Source organism: Coenobita brevimanus, chromosome 72 (genome assembly GCF_032717465.1).
Source record: "Coenobita brevimanus isolate Jiangsu-jjx chromosome 72, ASM3271746v2, whole genome shotgun sequence".
Taxonomy (NCBI): domain Eukaryota; kingdom Metazoa; phylum Arthropoda; class Malacostraca; order Decapoda; family Coenobitidae; genus Coenobita; species Coenobita brevimanus.
The window spans coordinates 32,963,877-32,984,109 of record NC_137025.1 but is presented as its reverse complement, the minus strand read 5'-3'; the positions used below and the strand labels follow the sequence as shown (position 1 = coordinate 32,984,109).

General features: G+C 43.0%; 1 non-coding gene across 1 annotated transcript; it reads right to left on the bottom strand.

Annotated features, from left to right (window-relative positions):
• Nucleotides 1–19,364: 19,364 nt before the first annotated feature.
• On the bottom strand, nucleotides 19,365–19,483 carry LOC145407350 (5S ribosomal RNA). Its single transcript, XR_013898711.1, has one exon. It is a non-coding gene; the product is annotated as a 5S ribosomal RNA (ribosomal RNA).
• Nucleotides 19,484–20,233: the final 750 nt, after the last annotated feature.

Here is a 20,233-nt window from a genome sequence, read left to right as displayed (position 1 = left end):
TTTTATTTACGTTATTTACATTTCCATTTTATTTACACTGTGTTATGCACTATCACTTGAAGTAACTTATAAAACTATATTCCATTGTTCACGTATATTTACATTCATTACTTTCACTTGCTGTTTACACATTATTTACAATTCCACTTGCACTGTTTTACTCAATAGAAAGATCGTAGTCACTCTTTTATCAATTGTCAGCCCTTTACCTCTTTCCACACGAGGTTTAGTAGGGGGTAAAGGTCACAGGGCCCTTTGCATGGGGGTGAAAAAGTCCCTGAAGTCAGGAAGAAGAAACAGACGTACCTCTACTTCGGAAGATGAGAGTAAACTGATAAGGGAGGGCCGTGGTAGAGGCCTACTTAGGGGATATTCAGTGCTACCAATGTTAGCTCTTGAAACAGCTATGTATAGCACAAATGATTGGCAGGAAATCTAGACAATACATTATAAATTAGGTAGTTCCAGGTGAATGTAAATATCACATAGGCTTCTCCCTTCCCTCTTTACATGTATATTTATTACGAAAATAGATTATACAGCATATTTCAAGGGGAAAAAAACAGCAAAAATTAGCGAACGAGTGCACGTGAGGTGTTGTCAGGCGATAATTAGCCAATTCCAGGTGTATGGCACTCTCACTTACCTTATTTCTTTCTTGTATATATTATTTGGTATAAGAATAGGACATAGGGCTTATTTCAATGGATGAAATCAGTGAAAAATTCCAGGGAAGATTTACTTAGCTGTAGCACGGCCGGGCAGGCGAGAGGATAGGGTAATGGAGGGGGGGTAGGGAGGGAGGGGAGTCAAGAACGGGGAGAAATGGCTAAATTGTCAACAATGGATGGGAGTACAGATGAGTTTAGGAGTGCTGACTAGTGTTGGACATTGGCAGTACTGATAGATGATACAAGCCCCCACTTGGAAGCCCGGGTGAATTCAAAATAACACAGAATCACAAAAGCAACGCCCTGCGGTATGATCCCTTGCTCCCAAGCGCCACGAAAGTGACGCCCCGCGGTTAAGGGGTTAAACACACATTCACAAAGTCTATTATCTCTAACCCTCAGCTCAGCACAGGCATCTCCATAAATCAAGAATTATCTATGATCAATGAATGGGGACTAAACAACCTTGTCTCATTTAATGCTAGTAAAACCAAATAAATGCAATTTACTAATAGACATATATTGTCAGATTAGTATACAGTATTACTTTCAGTGCTACTAATATTTTCATCTCCAAAGTATTGAAATTGTCAGTATCTTACTTAATGCCCTCAGCTGGACCTCTCATGTCATATCACTTGCTAAAACCGCCTCAAAGAAACTTGGATTATTGTACAGAGCCTGTAACTTCTTCGTCAACGAGCAGTCACCTATAATATGTAAAAGTCACTTGCACTTTCAGCTTGAATAGCCTATCGTTCACCCTTGTGGAATGGATGTGAAGAGGTTGGACTAAAACAACAAGACATAATTAAGAACAAAGCTGTTGGAATTACTAATAACCCTACTATTATAAATAAACTACCTCCCCTACAAGTAAGAAGCAATGTTGCCTCCCTTGCATTATTTTACAGATAATTTTATGGCAAATACTCAGACGAAGCTGCTTCATTGTGCCACCTCTCCATGCCTTCCCTCGTTCTACATGGGCATCTGGTAGTGCTCATGACTGGAATGTCACATAGCCATATTGCAGAACTTCTGCCCATCAGAATTCATTTATTCCCTGAACTGCATCACTCTGGAACTAGCTTCCCTCGAGTTGTTTCCCTCCAAATTTCAACCTACAGCTGCTCAAGCCTAACTGTTACAGATATTTTATGATTGGAGGACGCCAGTAATCTGGTGTATGGATTATATTTTTATATTCATTTGTTTTTCCTTCCTCTCTTCTGTTATTTAAAAAAAAATGAATATATATACATTGTAATTCTGTACTGTATATTTCCATCTTCCTCTCCTTCCAGTGAGGAATTTTTCCTGAAACTTGCCCAAGACACGATTATGATCAGTATAGAGGTGGATTTCATAACCATATGCAATATCACAAAATTTTTTATGTGCAAATGTCACTGCTAGAGCCTCTAGGTCTGTAGTACAATAGTTTTTCTCTGCTTCTTTTATTTGTGTACTGGCAAATGCAATTGGTTGATATTTACCACGTTTATCTACTTGCATTAGCACACCTCCTAAACCTTTAAGTGAGGCCTATGTGCAAATTATGAATGGTTTATGAAACTTTGGATATGCCAAGCAAGGTGCACATATATGATTATCTTTTAAATCATTAAATGCTAACTTTTGTTCCCCTTCCGACTGAAATATAGCTTGTTTCTTTTTTTTTCAGTAAGTGGAATAATGACTGCCATATAAGAAAATCCTTTAATATAAGATCTGTAAATCCTGCTAGTCCTAGAAACTGTCGTTCTTCATCCACATTTGTGGGTTCAGAGAAAACCCTTACTGCTTTATTTATTTATTTACTTATTGTCTGAGATGTGGATACCCATTGCCTCCAGCCTATGACCAAGGAATTAAATTTCTCTAAAGAATAATTTAATTTAGATAGCTTAATTTTTTATCCGGCATTGGCCAACTTGTTTAGAAGTTGGTCCAGTTTCTGTAAATGCTCTTTTATTGTTTTTGTTGCATATTTAATGTCATCTTGATAAACAAAAATGCTTTCACCTAGCATTCCTGATAACACATTATTCATTAATCACTGGAAAGTGCCTGGAGCCATGCAAAGCCCCATTGGCATTCTGCATCACTAAAAATGACGACCATATCTAGAAAATACTGTGTGTTTGCGTGATCCTTCATCTAACTGTATCTGGTAATAGCCATTGAGCAAAACAATTGTTTAAAATACATTGTTTTCTGGTCCAGTGTATTGTAAGATATCACTTAACAATGTCATTAGAAAACGATCTAGAATAGTTTGCTGATTGAGTCAGCGATAATCAATGACTGCCCGCATTTCACCTTGTTGTTTAGATACAAAGAAAAGTGGTGCATTCCATGGGGACACTGCAGGTTCAGTGATACCCAAACTTAACATTTCATCCACATATTGTTTAGCTAATGCAACTTGTGAATGTGTAACTCTAAATGCTGGCACGCAGATAAGTTGTGTGCCTTGTTTTACAATAATCTGATGCTGTATTAAATTGGTACATACTAACCTGTCACCGAGTAATGCGACTGTTTGTTGATGTTCCTCTAGTAAATACAGTAGATCATTTTCTACATTAAAATGTTCTGAGTGAACCAGATGTTCTTTTATGCACTATCTGTCTGACGAGTTTATTTTGCTTGATGCTCCAGCTATTGTTACGTCACGTATGGGAGCTGGACAAGTCCCAAAATTCCATATACAAGTTCCTTTATTGATCTGCAAATCTCCATCCATCAGGTTCACTATGAATACATTCGTTTCCTATCTGTTATTTATCAGTCATAAAGCATTCTCTAAAGAGAGATCATTCACTTTACAAGTTTCTTCTAATACAATTAAAATGCCGGGAATAGCGACTGAGGGCAACACAACACTTGCAGGAGGAGCCTACAAAGGGGCAGACAGCGTGACCCAACCCCTAGTGACAGGGACATAAGTCCGCCCCAGCCGCGTGCTCCTATGACCCGGAACTCACCCGCCGTCACCATAGCAGGAAAAGGAGACTACCTTGTGTGCGAGCTGACCCTCGACAGGATTGGGGTGGAGCTATTACTCTAGCTCCAGGCAGCACCCCAGCGACGGCCTGTAGTCGCGCCCTTTTCGAGATGGCCTGTAGCCGCTCACCCCTTCTTCAGGAGATGGCCAGTAGCCACTCCCGCCTTCATCAGGAGACAGCCGGTAGCAGCTCTGAAGGTGCCCTTGAGACGGCCAGTAGCTGCTCACCCCTCCTTCAGGAGAGAGCCAGTAGCTGTTCCCGCCTTCATCAGGAGACGGCTGGTAGCCACTCCCAAGGTGCCCTTGAGACGGCCAGTAGCCGCTCACCCCTCCTTCAGGAGACGGCCGGTAGCCGCTCCCACCTTCATCAGGAGACAGCTGGTAGCCGCTCCGAAGGTGCCCCTGAGACGGCTGGCAGCCACTCACCCCTCCTTCAGGAGACGGCCAGTAGCCGGGCCTTACGGCAGGAGATGGCCAGAAGCTGCACCTCCGTCAAGTGCTGCCACACCCCCACGATGTGACATCTTCCAGGAGGAGGGTCCCAGTCCCGAAGACCTGTGGAGAGGCCCTGTGCTATCCCCAGGGTTGTACTCTGTCCAGCCAGCTCCAGAGGGACCCTACCTGACAGACTCCGATGACGACCGACGCTGCACCTCACTCCTGACGGAATCCCCCACAGTGGGAGGCCGCACCCACCGGGCCCCCGAGGCTGCCCCCAGGACCCCCGACCAAGGCCTCTCCCCACCCCAACGCAGATGACTCTTGTCCTTCGTCAGGTGCCTAAGTGAGTGCTTCAGGAGGCTGTTTGGCCCCAGCCCTGATGGATGCACTCCAACTCCCAGCCCTGGCAGTGCAGGGCCCTTCGCTGCCCTCAGCTCCGGACGAGAAAGGATTCCCCTACAAGCGATCCTGTGGCCGCTGGATACAGAGGTCAAAGGCGGGACTCTACCGCCATTAGGAGTCGGGCTGTGAGTCCTCCTGCTGCTCCCCACTAACCGTGCCATCGCCCCACCGACAGAGAGTGACAGTGAAGAGTGCAATGACAGTGTAATAGTGATTGGAATATCAAGCAGTGTATTATCCAAGAGAACATAAGTCCAAGGCCTAGTAATGTGTAATAATTGTGATAAGGGCAAACAGTGACATAGTGAGAGTAAGAAGAGAGATCTAATAAGAGCGCAGTGATTTCAGTGAACATCAGACTCGGCCTTCATAGTGTAATTCCTCTGCTATGCAAAACCATTGAAATAAGTGCCCCGCAAGTGACAGTGATCTATTCCCCTGCCCGAAATACTACAAACACTATTTGTTGTGCCATGCACCTGCTATGCTGAACTATTGTCTAAATATTATCCTGTGCGATACTACGATACTAGTACACAACTTATAATTACCCAGATTCCTGTTGTTGTGACATCTACCTGTTCCACATATAGAATTAGTCAATACACGTGTAAGGTTGTTGCCTTGAGTTTTTGTGTCCTGCCTCTCTCCTAATTGTCTAAGCTCCGGTCTAGAAAGGGAACCCAGCTGCACACTATGCATTCAAGGGACGGGAAGATGACCCTTAAACACCTAGCATAACAACAATAACACTGCATTCCTTTAATTTACTCTTAATATTATGACTTTCATGAATGATGTTGGTGGTAAGTTTATATTATGGCTAATGCAAGCTGGGTGAGTTGTGAGCTTTTAACCCCTAAACCGCGGGCTTGTTTTGCTCTGCTTTGCGTGTCCCGCGGGCATATTCGCGCTCCGACACATTCTAAAAAAATATTTGCCAAAAATCAGTTATTAGTCCTAGAATATTAAAATCATATATGCTTATGGCACATACCTTCAGCTTTCTTGTGGGATGTTTGTTGAGCCTTCGTCGAGTACCGTAGGACTTGTGAAGACCTCTGAAGTTGGGTAACGAAGTCTCCACTTTGCACTTCCCGACAACCCGTAATATGATTACCACAGCCTGATATTATCACTAGAAACACTATTCTATGATTTTGAAATAGTTTGGAATCCATACTCCAAAAAAAAACACTGTGAAAGCAATGAAAATTGCGAGAGCGTATGACCTTCCCACTTGTGCTCGTTCGCCGCTGGTGTTCTGTCATTTATTATTCATAAAAACACATACACCTTATATTCCTACTACTATATAACACTTATATATATCTTCAGTCTTTATCGATAAGTTTCCTTCAGTAATAGTAGTTTATTGTCAGTGTAGGCAATCAATTTCTCTTTCAGTAAAATACGTAGAGAGCCACGGTTTCACTATCACTGTCCTAACTTCAAGTATTTGTACTCATATTCTTATATAACTAATTATTTACATTCCTATTTACATTTTCTATTGTATTTTCAATATTTACACTTCTATTTTACTTACACTATGTAATGCACTGTCACTTGCAGTAACTTATAAAACAATATTACACTGTTCCATCATATTTTCATCCAATGCTTTCACTTGCAATTTACACATTATTTACACATTATTTACATTTTCCACTTGCACTTTTAGAACTGCTTCAGGCTGTGGTAATCAAAGCAGCAGATAATGCAGAGGGGAACCTGGCACTCAGCGCACTGCCAAGAGGGGCGTTTGTGCTCGGGTGTGCGTCGGGTGGTATGTGCACACACCTGGCACCTGCGGATCGCAGCCTTCCTCTTGGTTGTGGAAGGCATTTGCACCAGTCTGTGCCGATCCATGTACGCCATCTGCTCAAGTCTGTCAGGAAGTCTTACTGCATGCCACCTTGGACCTGCTGCTGTCACCCTACCATATCTTTCAAGCAGCTGCTGAACACAAGTCCTGGCGAACAACATCAGGGAGGACTTGGGTGGCTTTACCTTCATCTTGTACAGGATGAAGGCGTTCAGCATCGTCATGTCTATGAGATGCAGAAAAACTTTCCTGTACCACCTAGTGTTCTTCCTGAGGCAGTCGATTTCTCCAATCATTATGTCAGACTTGTCCACCAGCTGCATGTTGATATAGTCGATGACAGCATCAGGTTTCCTCACAGGTTCGCCTGTCCTACGGTCGACCTTCCCACTGTCTTTCATTTCCACCTTGTGTACGGTGGTGAACATGTGCACGACCCTCTTGTCATGCCACCGTATAGGCAGCATCTTCTCAGACTTGTGTAGGTGCACGTCTCCTCGCTGCGAGTTTCCTGCCTCTGGGAATTTGGGGAAGTGGGCACGATTACTCTTCACAGTGCCACAGGAGCCTATGCCGTGCTTTGAAAGATATTTAGCAAGTTTCGGTGCTGTATAATAATTGTCTGTATACAGCACATGATTCCCACCAAAATACCTTTCAAGCAGCACTTTCACTATACAGCCTGAGAAGCCAAGGGGGTGTGTTTTGGCCAGATCGACAGTGATGGCTGAATAGATGACGAAGTCAAGGATGTACCCCGTCTTACAGTCGGACAGTACAAAGAACTTGATTCCAAAGCAATGGCGTTTGTTGGAATGTACTGTACAAACCTAAGACTTCCTCTGAACAAAACCAAGGATTCATCTATGACAACCTTCTGAAAGAGGTGGAAGAATGACATAAACTTATCCTTCATTCTGCTCAGAATCTCCCGGATCTTCCAGAGTGGGTCGGTTTGGGAAGGTACATCATTGCTGGCGAAGTGCAGGTTTCCCATGATGTTCCGGAAGCGATCTCTGGCCATGTACTTATTGAAGGTGGGTGAGGGTAGTAAGGGGTCCATGGACCAGTATTCTTCCAACTCATGCTTCTTTGAGTGTGGCATGAGAAGCATGAGGGCAAAGAACACATACAGCTCCTGCACTCCCAGCACGGTCCACTGTTGCATCTTTGCTGCACTTGCACCACTTCCAGCATGTTGTGATTCGTACCTGTTAGTCTCATCACATATGTGCTGCATGACTTTGTCATCAAGGAAGGCCAAAAGGAAGTCCACACACTCAGCATCCTCGTCAAGAGTGAAGGCAGGCTGTATCCCTGAGGAACTCTCGTAAAAATTTAGATGTTCAGGGACGAAATCGGAACCTTCCGTCCACACGAAGACGTCCAGGATTCCCTGTCATGGCAGTGTAGGGTGGGTGAGGGTAGAGGGTGGCTGTGAGGCAGATTTATCTGGTTCAAGGTCACTCGCACTGACCCTAGGTTGCTGAGTAGCACTAGCAGCCCTTACTTTACTTGCAACTCTACTTTTATGTGTCAGGGATTTACCTCTTCCCCTATGGCCTGCCTTCTCTGTTGGTGCTTGTGGCGACTCCGACAACGAAAGCTCAGGAGAAAATTCCGCTGAAGATGAGGAAGAAATTAGTGAAGTACGGCTGGGAGAGCTGGGAGGTGATTCATCTCAGGACTCATGGTGGGCTGGGTCATGTGGGGCCATTGTTCCAGGACTAACCCGCCGCCTTTTCACTCCCTTCCCAAATTCCTTCTCCTGCTGCACTAAGGGCTCCTTTCCTTTGAAGCTAGGGATAACTTGGGACACTGAAGCACTTGTACTATGGTCTTTTCACAGCAAGAAGTCTGTTCAGGGTGTGGCAGAATTTGGAATTCCCCCGAGTGCGACGTTGCCAATTTGACCACCAATTATCGGATTATCACTCTGTCTCCCAACCTACCCCCATCACACCTGTTTCTCGCTCGCTCTCTCTCTCTCTCTCTCTCTCTCTCTCTCTCTCTCTCTCTATATATATATATATATATATATATATATATATATATATATATATATATATTGTATATGTATTATTTATTTCCAATTTTTTTTCCACACCACTTATGAGGTAAAAGTCTAGGCGCGTTTTATTTATAAGAGGTTTCCCCTGTAGGCCTAATCCTCTCTCTGATCTTTAATCATAATTTTCTTCGTGATCAGAACTTTCTGTTATATTGACGAGAGAGAGAGAGAGAGAGAGAGAGGGAGAGAGACAGGCGGGATGGGGGTAGGTGATAATCCGATAATTGGTGGTCAAATTGGCAACTCTACGGCGTGGCAACATGGGAAAAAAGCACTGCCACGTGTCATAGAATTCATTCAAATCGTTGTTATAATTCTAAAAAGTGATACTCAATGTACTATCTAGCTTCCTTTACTATATACAGAATATAAAAAACAATTTCAAATAGCACATAGATGGGAAGTAAGAGAGAGAGAGAGGCATGCACCACGGTTGATTTGGCACCATCGCTAGAGGTGATTCACCAGGTGGGCCCCACCCTGAACGGACATCTTGCGGTGAAAGGACCATAGGAGTTTCTGTCACGATTTCCTCCCCCGGCTCATCACACTCATCTCCCGAAAGATCAAAGTCACTATCCATCATTATCAGTGATAATTCAGCAAGTTAACGTTCCACTGCAGAGTCACTTAGTCCTTTACTGCTTCCCCACCAGTTTTTCTAGGAGTTGAGGTCACAGGGCCCTTTGCAATGGGCGCAGATGCGACGGAATTGGCGGGGCGCGAGTGCGACATGGTTTGACCTCAGAGGACGACAAGGAACTGAATGACGCAGCGTATATGGGCAGGCAAGGGTTGACAATGACAACAGGGTGACAGCTGCTAACTTACATGCTAAGAAATGACTGGTAGGAAATCTCGACAATACATAAAAAAATAGGTAGTTCCAGGTGAATGTAAATATCACTTAGGCTTCTCCCTTCCTTTCTTATAAATATTTTTCTTACGAGAATAGATTATACGGCATACTTCAAAGGGGAAATTACCGTGGTAAATTAGCGAACGAGTGCACGTGAGGTGTTGTCAGGTGATAATTAGCCAATTCCAGGTGTATAGCACTATCACTTACCTTATTTCTTATTGGTATATATTGTTTTGTATAAGAGTAGGGCATAGGGCTTATTCAATGGATGAAATCAGTGGAAAATTCCGGGGAAGCTTTGCTTTAGCGCGCGCGGCTGGGCAGGCAAGAGGAGAGGGTTATGGGGGTGAGGTGGGGAGGCGAGAGAGGGTAGTGGAGGGGAGGTAGGGAGGGGAGTCAAGAACGGGGGAAAATGGCTAAATTGTCAACGATGGATAGGAGTACAGATGAGAGAAGGATTGCTGACTGTTGTAGGACATCAGCAGTGGAGTAGACTGGAGCACCAGTCGAACAGGGCAGTACTCCCGAGGTTGATGGCAAGCTGGTGGTATGGAGAGCTGGAGCTCCCGTTTCATCAGCCCTCAGGACTTGGTCCTGACCATCTCCCTTTGCTGAACATTTTCAGTGCATTAATTTACAGAGAGTAGGCCAGCATGCTCTCATAATACCTCTACTGTACCTTCAACTGTCTACACCACACTACATGCGCATAACATATCACAGCTTCTATTCACGTCTTTAGTAATGGCCGCTGCAATCTTACTATCAAATGAGGTGGTACCTCGGATTGCCACCACCGGCAGGTTAAGGTTGGCAGCACAGGGTCCTCCCAGTCGCCATCAAGCGACTGTGCCGGCAGCGACTGTTGCTATTTCCGGGAATGCTCGTCAGCGAAGAAGTGACTGTGCAGCCTTATTCTTTACCAACATCCGCGGCCTTACCACAAATTTAAACTCAGTTCATTTTTTCCTTCAGTCCATATCCCCTTTGGCCTTTTTCCTCACAGAACCACAAATCTCACCCTCTACCGATATATCTCCATTTTGTTTTCCCAGTTACCATCTCCTTACAAACTTCCATAACAAGGGCGGCACCTGTTGTTATATCAATCCCAATATGCAGTTGACACTATTTTAAACTTCACTTCATCCAGTTTTGATTACTCATTATATAAATTAAATTGTCAAAACATTACCAAATATATTTGTGTAGTTTATCGTTCCCCCAATGCTTCTTCGGAACACAGTGTACAGTAATCACTCCAATATCCGGATCAATAGAGCCATCGGTAGGTTCGGATATTGGTTTTGTCCGGATATTGGGCCCCAGCTTATGGACTTGTACTTACGGACCCTAACACAGAGAAACACCTATACAACTCCCTCCGGACATGCATAGCACCTATTTAACACCCAAATCACACCAATAAGGCACATAAATGACTGAAATAAATGCAATAGACACATAAAATGTGGGTTTAGAAGTATGTTCATACATTAATAAACATTCTGGTACTTATGGACTCTAACCGAACCTAACCTAACCGAACCTAACCGAACTCTGAAAAACACATTCCTACTGCACATGCATGAGGTAAGTTTAGTATGGAAAGAAGTACAGTATGACACTTTCTGGTAAGTATAGTATGGGAAAAAATACAATATGAAACATTCTGGTAAATATAGTATGGAAAATAGTACAACATGAAACATTTTGGCTACTTACAGCAAGTCCCTGGCCACCTCGATGAATAACCGCCTCCTCTCGGACTCTGACAGTAAGAACGATTTCCTGAAGCACTTGCACTACACTCTTCCTGAAGTCTTGCACTGAACTTAGTCACTAACACACAGAAGTCCGTTCTTTTCACAGTGTTCACTTTAGTCCAAATAATGTTCCATTAAATTTAAGTGTTGCACATTAACTTTTCCCAAGTTTTTTTAAGTTTCCAAAGCCAAAACAAAGAAGGTTAGTTACGTTAAATTTCTTTTCTACTTAGTCTTTTCTCCCAACTTGAAAACCTTAACACAACACACCGTTTTTTTCACTGCACAACACTCAAAATTCCCGTGTGGTCTAGTGGAGAAGTTCTTGCTGTTTATTCACTGTCAGAGCCCGAGAGTATCACTGGCAGGCGTCCAAGGGGTGCATCGGTGGGTAGTGGTGATGGCGTACCGACTACAGAAGACTCTGAAGACAGCCGCAAACTCACGTCGAGCGGTGACTCCACTGTAGCTGATGTGCTGGGCTGTGGCTCGGAGCATGAGGGCCTGTCTTGGGGAGGCAACGGAGTGGAACCAGGGCTTGGCACAGCGGGGGTCACGGGCCTGAAAAAACTGTCAATCGTTGACTGACGCAAGGACCGACGATTCTGGCGATTGATGATGCGCTGCCGGAAAGCACGCACTTCCTCCACGAGTCCCAAGGGCCCCATCTCCCTGTCGCAGTCCGGGTGTTCCAGGTAGTCTAGGACGAACTCTAGATGTTCCCGGAGTGCGCTCAGCTTGGGGATGGCTGGAGTAGTGTCCTGCTGGGCGGAGTCTGCATCATCATCGCCTTCGTCGTCGGAATCTTCAAGTTCGGGACTGACACCAGCAACCGAAGACGCGATCTCGATATCAGACAACGTCTGATACCCAGGATCGCCCTCGTCGTCGTCCAACCACTCACGAACATCGTCCACATCAACATCGTCGCCGTGCGTACGTAGCCATGCATGGAAGTCATCCACGTCAAACCCTAGGAAATCGTACTCCACATCTGTTCCGAGAAGCAGACGAGACCAACCATTTTCAAGAGTTTTCACAGGGACTTCCTTCCATGCACTAGCCCAGTTGTACAGCGCAGACTTGATGTTGTAGCGGCGAAGGTTTTCCAAAGTCCGCTTGCCTCGAGTGTCACGTCCTTCCCTGCGCTCGTCCTCGTCCTCGAGAACCACCATCACCTCGTCCAGGAACTTCCGACGGTACAGGCGCTTTGTTGCCACGATCACTCCTTGGTCCATTGGTTGAATGAGAGCAGTCGTATTAGGTGGCAGAAACATGCACCTAATACGGCCATTCTCAGCAACCAAGTCCTTGTCGCACGGGTGGGCAGGTGCATTGTCGAGGAGAAGGAGAGCCTTTACCTGGTCGCAAGGAATTCCCAGTGTCTTCGTCTGGTAATGTATGACCTCCTTGACGAAGTGATGGTGAAACCAGTCTTTGAAAATCACAGCTGTGAACCATGCTTTCAAAGAATGGTACCATACGACAGGAAGGACATCCATCACCCCACGAAGGCACCGAGGCTGCTTTGCACGGCCAACAATAACGGGCTTAAGCCGGTGCATGCCGTTAGCATTGGCACAACACAAAGCAAATATCCGTTCCTTAGAAAGCTTGCGGCCAGGTACACGCTTCTCCGTCTCATCGGCGAGAGTGTTCATTGGCACCGAGCGATAGAATAGGCCAGTTTCGTCAGCGTTATAGACTTGACCGAGAGTGAGGCCCTCCCTGTCGATCAAGCCTTTCACCTTGTGCCGAAACTCGTCCACTCCATCCTCGTTGGCGTCCAATGCTTCGCCATGTGCTTTACGGTTAGTAAGGCCATGTCGCAACTTGAACGCGAGGAGCCAACCCTCGGATGCCTTGAAGTCTAGGGCGTCGTGAAGCCTTGCAAACTTCTCAGCAGCAGCCTTCAGCTCCGTTCCACGTACCATCACACCAGCTGCACGTTGCTGTCGATACCAAATCAACGTGGAGCGGTCGATCTCTGCATACTTGGGAGTAAACATAACCTTCCTCTCCACGTTGCGTTTGCTTCTCGACGAGAAGTCAGCCGTGTACTGCATGAGCTTGTCTTGGGAACGCTTGATATCAAACAAAGTCGACCGGGCCAGGTTGAACTCGCGGAGAATGCGAGAGGAAGACCAACCCGCATCAACCTTCTCCAATATCTCCCGTTTCTTCTCCAGAGTCAACACCACTCTCTTCCTTTTCTCAGGAGGCGGGGCCATCATCACACACACTAAGAGTAGGGCAGAGAGCAGCAGGAGGCCTTGCAGCAAGTACGGCACCACCACAAAAGCGAGCACGTGGGCAGCCATGACGAAGAGCGTAGGTCTTGTCGCGGTGAGAGACAGACGGGAAGTGGGGAGGATGCAGCGGCGCTCTATCGGACGTCGGAGGAATGACGAACCAAAACAATGCTCTCACGCGGCGCGCGCGGCAAGTTCAAATTACGGACGGCAAAAAATCGATTTTTTTTCCAATTTTTTTGGATTTTCGGACCATTTTGGGAATGTTTGATCCCAGGACGATAAGGTTCGGTTAGTGGGGATGTTCGGTTATTGGGCGTCCGGATATTAGAGGGATTACTGTATTTGATTCCATATCCACTCAGTTGAGTAACCTTGACCTTGCCCTTAACACTGAAATTACCATTTTGGGTGATTTGAACATACACAATGTTGAATGGTTATTGCATTCTGCCCGGACTGACAACGCTGGTTTAGAGTGCGAGCTGTTTGCGGAATCGCTTAACCTCACCCAGTTGGTAAAGAAACCAACCAGAATACCTGATAATCCTGACCATAATGCCCATCTCTTGGATTTATTCTTGACAAATAATCCAGATCAATATAGGATAGACGTACTGTCACCACTTGGATCCTCTGACCACAATCTCATCAAAGCCTCATTAGTTAACCCTCCCACACCTCCCCATTCTGAACCTGTCAGGGTGACCCGATGGCACTTCGATAGGGCAGACTGGGATGGATTTAGAAATTATCTTGTTGATGTTCCATGGCAGTCTTTCTTCTCAAGTGATCCCAATTCAACCCAGTCCCATATTTGTGACTTAATACTAGCTGGTATGGAATTATTCATACCAAATCAACAGTTCACTAAAAGATCGAACTCTCCAAAATGGTTTGATGGCAACAGTGCCAGAGCAACAGCCCAAAAGTCATTAGGATATAACTCTTACTTAAAATAAAAAACATCTGAATCACTCTCCCAATTTACAGTAAAATTGCTAGAAATTATGCAAAAGCTGTATTAAATCTATCTAAATCAAACTTTCTTCAAAAGCAAGCAGCAAAACTACTTAACAACCCTAATGACAATAGAATATTCTGGTCAACTCTTAATTCTTTCAATAATAACTTTAACAAGTCATCTTCCATTCCCCCACTAAAATCTTCAGATGGCGACATTACAAATGACCCACGTGGGAAAGCAGATATCTTTGCCAGTACCTTTGCCAGAAACTCTACCATAGACGATATCAGCCAAAATGTCCCTGTACTGGAACTTGATTCTCCCGAAATTGTCCCACTTAAAATACAGACAAGATACACAAAATCCATCCTAGACAATTTACCTACCAACAAAGCTCCAGACCCTGATGGAATTCCTCCAATTGTTTTGAAAAAGTGATCCCCTGGACTTGCCTCTGCTCTAGCTAAATTATTCAGACTATGCATACGTACTTCTTTATTCCCAAATTCTTGGAAAGAAGCTAATATCCACCCAGTTCCGAAGAAAGGAAATTCGTCTGACCCCTCCAATTACAGACCAATAGCTGTCACATCTTCTCTTGGTAAGGTATTTGAAACTTTAACTAATAAGCACATTGTTAAACATCTGGAATCCAACAACTTAATTAGTGATAGACAACATGGTTTTCGCCACGAAAGATCCACCATTGACATACTCAATCTCTTAACTTATACCATCCATCAATCAGTTCATCTTTTTGGAGAAACTCATGCTGTAGCGCTTGATATCTCTAAAGCTTTCGACAGAGTATGGCACCATTCCCTGCTGTCCAAAGTCCCTTGCTATGAACTAACATCTTTTGTTCCTTTGATTTCTTCATATCGTAGTGACAGGAAAATAAGAGTAAAAGTAGATGATGTATATTCCAATTTCCACTCAATTAATGCCGGCGTGCGGCAAGGATCAGTTCTGGCGCCAACCCTATTTCTGATTCATATTAATGATCTCTTATCTGTCACCCACAATCCCATTCACTCATATGCAGATGACTCAACACTACATAGTTCATTCACACTCAGACATCCATTTACAACGTCTAATATCTCCACCTCTCAACTCAGTACAGCCATCTCCATAAATCAAGATGTATCTACAATCAGTGAATGGGGACAAAACAACCTTGTCTCATTTAATGCTAGTAAAACTAAGTATATACAGTTTACTAATAGACAGATATTGCCAGATTCGTACATTACCTTCAGTGCTAGTAATATTCCCATCTCCAAAAGTATTGAAATTCTTGGTGTCTCACTTAACAGTGCCCTCAGCTGGACCTCTCATGTCAGATCACTTGCTAAAACCGCCTCAAAGAAACTTGGATTATTGTACAGAGTCCGTAACTTCTTCGCCGATGAGCAGTTAGCTATAATTTATAAGAGTCATGTGCGCTCTCAGCTTGAATACTGCTCACCCTTGTGGAATGGTTGTGGAGAGGTTGACTAAGACAACTAGACAAAATTCAGAACAAAGCTGTTAGAATCATTAATAACCCTGCCATTACAAATAAACTACCTCCCCTGCAAGTAAGAATGAAAATTGCCTCCCTTGCATTATTTTACAGATATTTTTTTGGCAAATGCTCAGACGAAGTTGCGTCCATGGTGCCACCTCTCCATGCCTTCACTCGTGCTACACGGGCATCTGCTAGCGCTCATGACTGGAATGTCACTCAGCCATATTGCAGAACTTCTGCCTATCAGAATTCTTTCATTCCCCGAACTGCATCTCTCTGGAACTCGCTTCCCCAGAGTTGTTTCCCCCCAAATTTCAACTCACAACTGTTCAAGTCTAATTGTTACAGATATTTTATGAACAGAGGACACCAGTAATCTGGTGTATGGATTATTTTTTTTTATTCATTTGTTTTTCCTTCCTCCGTTCTCTTATTTAAAAAAAAAAAAAAAAATGCTAAAAAAATGATTGGTAGGAAATCTTGACAATATATAAAAAAATAGATAGTTCCAGGTGAATGTAAATATCACACAGGCTTCTCCTTTCTTTTCATATATATATTTTTATTACGAGAATAGATTATACAGCATATTTCAAAGGGGAAATTACCATGGTAAATTGGTAAAAGAGTGCATGTGAGGTGTTGTCAGGTGATAATTAGCCAATTCCAGGTGTATAGCACTATCACTTATCTTATTTCTTTTTGGTATATATTATTTTGAATAAGAATATGGCATAGGGCTTATTTCAATGGATGAATTCAGTGAAAAATTCTGGGGAAGATTTGCTTTGTGCAGCACGGCTGGGCAGGCGAGAGGAGAGTGTAATGGAGGGGAAGTAGGGAGGGGAGTCAGGAACGGAGAAAAATAGCTAAATTTTCAACAAAGGATGGGAGTACAGATGAGATTTGGAGTGCTGACTAATGTTGGACATTGGCAGTACAGATAGATGATACAAACCACCACTTGTAAGCCCGGGAGAATTAAAAATAACACAGAATCACAAAAGTGACGCCCCGTGGTATGATCCATTGTGCCCGAGCATCACGAAATTGACGCCCCGCATTTAAGGGGTTAAGTGACCTTGGCTGGGTAGGTCTGAGTGCTCGTTTTCTATGGGAGATTGTAAGTCAAACTCTACCTTTTTTTTTTATTTTGTGTTGAACTGCACTTGTTACTTTAAATTTTCTGTGATTGTTGGTTGTACTACCTGTAGAAGAAGTTTCCTCTATGAATTGATTATCAGATTTTATACCATTGTAATGTGATATTAGTAAAACATTTTCTTCGCTCATCATACATAGGACAAGGAGCATATTGTTTTAATTGATAAATTTTCTACTATGCAGAATATAGTAGTGATTGTTCTGGTAGTCTCTGTAAATTTGATGTCTAACTCAATCATTCATTTTACCGGAATTTCTTTACCGTGTACAGTGTATTAATCTAAATTTGGTTTCTCCATGAATGTTACCTTTCTTCTATTTCTACAAATTTGTTCAAATTCATCTTGTATTATTAAATTGACTGGTGAGCCTGAATCCAATAACAATGAAATCTTTAGGTGTTATAAAAAGTAGAAACCAAAGTGCTTTAATTTCCATACAGGCTTCCAATCTTTATACCAAGTTTATTTGATTGTTTTATGTATTATCGTATTTTGTGCTGATACAATCCAGTCTGAACTTTGCAAGCTAACAAAGTTCTTTTAATGGTGGAAACATTTGCAGTTGAAGTGTGCTAACCTCAGGAAGTCTACAGTTTTATGTAATTCTTGGGTTATATCAAGACAAAATTCCTGTGTCCAGAGAATTTCCTGAGGAATTTTTTCTTAAACTCATCACAGTATTAGCTCACAAAAACTTGTCTGACATAAGCAATTTGCCAGCTGGGCAACATTCGCAATTTATTCCAGTTGAAAAAAATAGCAATTTTTTTCCTTCTCATCTGTAATGTTCCTTCTAACGAAATGCATCTCACATTCATCTAACACTGTCTGTATAATTATCTGCTCTGTCCTTATTAGTTCCTGAAAATTTTGTGAGACTTGTCCTCACGATAAACATACATTGGTATCGAGTTTGTGTGGTGTGAGGAAGGGAATGCACTGGCACTAGCTTTGTCCTTCTTCATTGGAACTTCCTTGTAGATGTCATCTGAAGGTAATTCATAGTATTTTTTTTTTCTGACCTGTCTACTCTCTTATTAATTATCTTCATTATAATAACTATGTTTAAAATTTCTATAATTCTCACTATCTACATCTGATTCTATGATGCATTATTTACCTATGAGTAAATTTCATCTGTTTATTGTTTATTTTGTCTTTCTGGTGGAGTTTGTATTTCCTAGTTTTGGTTTTCAGCTTGTGTTTGGTTATGTGCTTCTTTGTGCTGGTTTTCTGTGACTTGTGTAAGGCTTTTTGTTAATGTTAATGCGGTGATTTCTGGCAATAAGTTTTTTTTTTTAATAACACTACTCACTAAAACGCAGTTTACATTTCTCTTGCTTGCTCACTATTGAAAATCAGTGTAATGTGTACAGTATATTGTATATCACTGTGTGGGAAATTACTGAGATATGAAAGATCTATGACTGGGATATATATATATATATATATATATATATATATATATATATATATATATACTACTACTACTACTACTACTACTTAGCTGGTGCAATGAAGGCCTTTATAAGAAACAGAGGCTTTAGTGTTGCAGCTGCACGAGGCTTACATGAAGGAGTGTTAGTGCCAACTTTAACATATTTGTGGCATGAAAATTAAGTCATGAGTAAGAGCAGTGGAGATGGGACAGCTGAGGAATGTATGTGGAGTACAGAGGGTGGATAGGATACGAAATAATGTGATTCGTGAAAGATGTGGAGTGAGGAAGTAGGTGGACACTAGAATCGAAGAGAGTGTACTGAGATGGTATGGTCAAGTGGTGAGAATGGATAACAACAGAGTGGTGAAAAAGGTATATCTAAGCGAATTTGAAGGAGGGAGGAGGCGAGGTAGGCGAAGGAGAAGGTGGAGAGATATTGTGGATAAGTGTGTGAGAAAGAGAGGTTTGGAAGTCGGTAAGGCTAGGAAACTGACAAGAGATCGAGCTGGTTGGATGAATGCTGTGAGGAGAAGTGCATGAACAGGGATTTGGCACCCCTTTATAATGTGGCAGCTTCCGGACTGACTCTATCGGATTTGTTTACGCAAAGCTACAAAACGTGGTGAATGTTTTTGGCGTTTCTGATAAAGCCAGGATTACGAGGGTTTCAATGATGAGTAAATGGAAGCGTGGCCCATTGGATTGGCCAAATGTGGGCTGTCTGGACATTGCTACTCCTTAACCTGCCCTAGAGTGGGAAAGGAGGTCCTGATGATTATATATATATATATATATATATATATATAGATAGATAGATATAGATATATAATTGTTAGCTATTGTTAGTCCATCCATCCATCCATTGCCAGACGCCATGTATCCCAAACGGGGTGGTCAAGGGCTTAGAGTTAATTGTTTTACAGGGAGGGGCACTAATCCTCCACCAACCCCACATGACACGTAGGGAGTTATGCCAACAGCATCTGGTGTTCCCAGGCGGTCACCCATCCAAGTACTAACCAGACCCAACGTTGCTTAACTTCGCTTATCGGACAGGAAGTGGTGTACTCAACGTGGCATGGCCGTTGGCTTATTGTTAGTAAATTATGATATTACTTTACTATTGACAAATGAGTTAATGTTAATATATTTTTTTATGTATCTGTATGTAACACAGACGTATTTATAAATGATGAAGCGCAAATAAGGCAACCTTGAAAAGAATAAATATTTAACTCACTAATAGTAACTCTGATAGAAATATTAGTAGGTGATGCCAGTTGAGGATAATAATAATGGTGGTGGATGAAGGTGGTGGTGGCTGGGGAAGGCCAGGAATGTCAACACAGCTTAGACATCAGGTGTTGGGTCATCACTGCATTCTTGCTGGGTTCAGCTGATTGTGGGTATGGGTGCTGGTTGTGGTTAATGTGGTGGTTGTGAATTGCGAAGTCGGAGATCAGGTGGATGTGCTACTTCAGCTGCCTCCATCAAAACAGCATTCACTGCTAGGTCAACAGCTCGCTTCCAACTCCTTCCTATGCTTCTTTGCGGTATTGTGGCACTGAGTGTGGACTTGGTGGATGTCTTCTTTGCAGTTCTCTAAATAATTCTTAGTTCATCATCTGATAATTGTAGGTTTGAAATTTTATATGCTCTCAAGTACATGAATAGGAACTCTGATCTTTTAACATTAATGTGGTGGTTTGCATAATAATGTACATACGACATAATATTTGTAGGTTTCCTGTATACCTTAGTCTTCAAAACACTTTTCTCGCTGATAACTTTTACATCCATGAATGCCAGTTCACTATCCATTTCCATCTCATGAGTAAAC